The sequence below is a fragment of the Chelmon rostratus genome, chromosome 1, assembly GCF_017976325.1.
Source record: "Chelmon rostratus isolate fCheRos1 chromosome 1, fCheRos1.pri, whole genome shotgun sequence".
NCBI classification, from domain to species: domain Eukaryota; kingdom Metazoa; phylum Chordata; class Actinopteri; order Chaetodontiformes; family Chaetodontidae; genus Chelmon; species Chelmon rostratus.
The window spans coordinates 20572563-20578175 of NC_055658.1; positions in this window are offsets into that span (position 1 = coordinate 20572563).

The following is a 5613-nucleotide window of genomic DNA, read 5'->3' on the forward strand; positions in this document are numbered from 1 at the left end:
TCACAATGACAGCGACAGTTGCTATCTCACATTTTTTTGCATCAAGGCTGTTTCTGGTTGTGATGACATATTTGGTGGCAGGCAGGGAGGATTGTGGGGTATTTGTTGCCAACAGTGGAGGTAGGATGAATTCTTTTAACCTTCACAGTTGTTTAAGGCTTTTTCATGGAAATGACTCAGTTCAGCATTAATGGAAAAAAGTTTTTTCTCCAATTGGAGCAATAGAATCGTTTATTCAGCCTTCTGAACAAGTGAGTCACTCACTCACTCACTGTGACGAAAAATGGACGATTGGTATAGTCTATATAGCACCCGAATGTTTGTTATAGGTGAAAGTTGCGTTCAGCGCTACACATTAGTCATACAGGGGAAAACTTAGGGAATGCAACTCTTTGTGCTAATGGGCAACTCTGCCTATTTCATCTTGCACTTCCACAAAGGCAGAGGAGGGGAAATTTTGACTTTTAGCATCTATGGGGGCAAGTTCCAAAAATTATGAACCCAACATATCCCATGATGTAACTCAGTACAACTCAATAACACAACACCCTCCGTGACTCTAGTTTGTAATGCACACTTTCTGATAACAATTCAAAGCGCCTTCCCCTCCTGAGCCAAGAAGACATATACAACTGTTTTCACAGGCTAAGTAGCCATAATAGCATTGTGATCTTTGGAGTGTAAAATTGGTGGAGTACCTCTTCAAGTTCAACCAAATACATTTTCTCATTTGCCCCTTATGATACCCAGCTATGTAGCTAGCTTCAGATTCCCAACCTTTTAAGAAAACCACCACCGAGACATCTGCCAGAATCCCAACACAATGAGGGCAAAATGATGTCACTTGAGTCAGCATCAACTGAAAAAGACTACAAGTTTGAATAGAAAAAAACGACAGTGTCACTGGTTGTGCTGAATCGCTTGTGTACTGTCCATCATCAGTTGTTATAGAGGTGCAATTAATTGGTGCAGCCTCTTTTGAGACACTCCCTTCGTTTCCTGCAACTATTAGCTCTCAAATAAGACCATAGATTGCTCTAAAGATACATACAAATATGTTGGAAAATGGTGTAGAAAGCTTTGAAAAATAACTTCAAGAAAATTGATAAGCAACCAGAGCATGTCTTCCATACAAATGTTCCCAGTAGAGGCAGACCGTCAGGAGAAAGTGGGATGAGCTTTTCAACTGACATTTTTTAGCACTTTGAGCAGCAAAAAATGAATTCCAATCATCTCCATTGGGTTGAGCATACAAAAGGAAAACTCCAGATAGTAGTAGGCACCATAAGGCTCATGTAAACAAACATGATGAGGTGAACTGACACAAAAACAGTTTGATTTAAACTGTACTGCTTCCTACATATAGTTTGACCTATTTGCTTCATTCTGTGCAGGTGGGGCTCTGTATATCCTGCTGCTGTTGCTGCAGGTTGACACAGTGACACACAGTTATAGAGAGAAAACTTGTAATTGATATGGCACGCTGGACTACTAAAAAACTCTGCTGTAGAATGAGTGAAGAGTCAGGCAAGGGTAGCAAACAGGAGGCTGATTTTTTTTTGTAACAGGAAAAAGTGCCAGTAACCAAAGATTCAGAGTGTATGAGGTAATCCTGTGGCGAGCATATTTCCACTCATTTCCTGGCAGTGGAGGGACCCGTGTGCTCCAGAGGGAAGGTGTTCTTTTGTGCAGTGTAACAGAGCTCACCTCACAGCCGATCCCCCGGGGCTCCACTACCTCTGCACACACACACACACACACACGCACACACACACACACAGCTCCCTGAGTCACAGGGTGGAACCCTCACACACATAAAGGGCGCTTTGTGCCCCAACTCATGGAGCTGACAACCAACACCAGAGAGCTCCTCACACTGAACACCACTGTTCAGCTAACAGGAGAGCTCAGTAAGTGGGCAGACAGTGCTTTTATGTACACCCACACAAAATGTAGCTACATCTCTAACTATCTGCGTATCAGTGGCTTACAAACACAGTTGCACCTACTGTAATTGAAATTTGAGACTGAAAGAGTGGTAGGGGTGTGCATGTTTTCAATTTTCTTTTTCACGTATTATCCTCAGTGCAGGTGCAGAAACTGTGAAAACCTGCTTCCCTGATTTTTCCTTATCCTTATACAGTCATATCTGACTGGCATCCGTGAGCCTGTCTCCTATCTCCCATAACTGAATGAGGGGATGACTTGATTTCTTACCCTCTTGGGGATTGAGCCAGGCAGCAGTAATTTAGTGAGCGAGCGGTAAAAACACCCACCTACTCACCTGCAGGATCTGTAGGAAAATGACAGCACTGCCTTTAGCATGTTCCTTAGTCTTTACAACCAACATCACATAGAGGTATCATCGATTAACATAACATTTAAAGCTGCTTTAATCAACAGTCTTACATTAACATGTTCAAAGAACTAATGTTAATGTAAAAGGGGTCAATTATCACGCAACTCTGCAGTTTTCCTCCACTCTACAAAGTGTTTTAGCTGCTTTCAGCTGCTTTTTGGTTTTACCGCCCACAGCTTTATTGTTCTGGTTGACTTCCACCACTTTCAGGTGCAGCTTGGAGATGTTTTCAGCAAAAAGCTTAGATAAATTCACTGTATGCTACCTGTTCAGAACCTGACACAGCAAGTTCAGGAGCCAGGGAGGGCAGCAGCTGTGCGAAGCGTCAATCAGTACCCACACTCAGACATAAAAGCCTTCGTTAAGCCTTAAAATTGTGTCAGTGGTGCAATAATTTCCAAGATGAATACCAGCACACTTATTATAGGATCTGAAATTAGCAATCGGTAAACTTCAGACGCATGTAAAACATATGTTGATTTGATATTTCTTTAGAGACGTTAACGTTTTTTTTTAAGCCAGGGTTCTAGGAGCCAGCATCTAGTGGCTCTCAGTGGTATTGCACCTTAAAGGTACCTCTGCACAGGCTTCATCCTCTGGCCGTAGTTTGCACCTGATTTACACCTTGTTGTTGTGTCCTCCGGTGGCCAAAAAATCAGTTAATGCAGTTTTAAAAATTAGCCCACATAGAAAGCCAAAGTCATCCTAACAAAGGTTTGGGGCATGCAGGACAGCCGTAAAACCCTACAGACAAGCCCATTGCTGGTTTAAACCACAGTGTGGAAATGTTGACAGGGCTGAAAAATAATATTAAGCGTTTCTTCACTGCTCCTCAGGCTTCTTCATTGAGCACAATGACACTTAAACTGTGTCATTGTGACCTGAGGTACTGGGCGCAACCTTCCTGATAGCATGAAGCAACTGCAATTCATTACCACATCCAGAAACCAAGACACACTTTAATTAAGTGTCCTCCAGGTGGGTCTAAAGTCCTCCACCTGCTTTTGTGTCCTCTGTTGAGAATTTATTCTTTCTCACTGTTATTTATTCATTTCATGTCAAAAGTGCCTTATGAAGCATTTTCAGCTTTCCTGTGTTTGACTGTCCGCCTCCCCAGTGACAATAACGTGATCTTGATTGACTAGATGGGTTCAAGGTATAAAATGAAGATGACAAATAATTGGTCTCAAATACTTAGAGTATGGCTAAATTTCTCTGTCAGGACTGAACATGTGATGACATTGTGTCAGGATGTGGTCTATTCAGTTTAAGGGTTTGGAGGAAGATTCACACTTTCATATTTTACATTAGGAGGAGAATTCCTGTAATCAACCTACTTTATGCTCCAATTAACCCAAATGTTGTACAATACGGCACCACAGGGGTGCAGTCTCCTCATTCATCTCCACAGCCCAACAGCTTTACTCAGGTTGTAAAACCTAATGAGCAGTTTCAGTCCATTATCCAATGAAAACAGGAGCAGCATACAACTGGAATATATTGTGCATAGACTTGGATTAAAAAGTGAAGGATTTCCAAGAATATTCTCTCATTCTGACCATTTCTGCAAGTGACACAAAATTTGTGATGCAATAGAAAAGACAATATTTGTGCTTCTAAATGTGGATTAACTTCATACATTTCATGGTTGACTTGAGGCTTGTTTATTGCTTTTGTAACTAGAAAACTTAACAAAGTTCATGGACATGCCCACAGTATCAGTTTATCATGCCTGCGTGATATTTCCAGGAATGTTTATGTGTTGGAGGAGTTTACTAAAAGGGTCAGTGCCAAGGGAACGTCTCTGTATCTTCTCATACGATCATGTTTGTCAATTGTTGCTGTCTTGTCTCTTTCCCTTTACAGTCATGCTGTTTTGGATAAAGGGTTTCTGATGGTCATATCTTTTCCAGGCTTCAGATTATCTGACCATCAGAGAGCCGGGCTGCATCCCAGGAGGGGGAGTCCATCACATGGCAAGCTGCAAGATTGCGTGCATGGATGTGATTATACAGCAGTATTTTACTAACTGCTACATAAATAAACTGGACTTGACTAGAGTAAACTACAATATGTAAAACAGCAAACAGCAAATCTAGGGACCCTTGAAGGATCATGTTAAAGAGTGCGATTAGAGTGAGTAAAGAAAAAGGGGGCATGACTGCTTAGAAAGTTGATTTTTTTCACATTTAACATAAAGTTAGAAGTCCAAAAAAAAAAAAAAAAAATCCTGACCATGGGAAAACCACTTCCCTGTGGTCAGCTCCAAACCGTTCTCAACTCATCTCCATGTGCTGTTCCTGTCTGTACCCCTACACTTGGACTGGATTTTACGATTGCTTGGGCTCAGTTTCATTGTGAAAAAATCTTTAGGCAGCATGTTTCAATGCTTATTGCTACTGTAAGCGTGCAGATCACTGAATCAATGCATGTGGTTATGAACATTTCCTTTAACATTACCATGTAACTCCTATACGTTACTACCACTGCTGTTCAGTTCAGATGAGCGGTAGCAGTGGAAAGAAACAATAGAAACAACATGCAGTCATGCGTCTTTTCATCACTGTGAAGATGTTGCATTGTACTGAGTGTTATTACAGTGGTATAAATGGTAGTTTAACGTTTTCCAGCATTACAGCAACCTGACTGAAAAAAAATTAATTGATGCAGTGAAACACAATCACAATCATCACTTTACCTTGTATGAATATATAATTAACTGCAGTGTACGACAGACTCTAGACTTCATTCTCTATAGTGATAGTAGTGTGTATTATATTCAATAAATAATGTGAAGGTAGTAAAATTTCATTGTTACTCTCCATCACATAATGACTTCAACATAAACTGCACACTTTTATTCCCATTGTTTTTTGTACAGTTTTAAGGAAATAACTGGAGCAAACATCATTTCAACAAAAATTCTCCATGTCTAATATTTGGGACATATTTCATAATCTGTCATTAATACAAAGCTGTAATTACAGCCTGTCAACTGCAAACATCTGACAATTCTTAAATAATCGTTATTCTATATGTAGTTAGATTTCAGAATACCTAAAATATGGGAGTGGAATGATATCGTTTCATGTTGAGGGAAATAAAACCATCATATACCAATCATAAAGGATGTACATGAAGCAAATTCTCTACAATGAAAGGGTTTCAGGATTTATGTGTGCAGTGTTTTGTAGATGGGTTTGATCTTGTGGTGGCAGTCTCATGCAAAATAATAGAAAAAAACATACATTTTT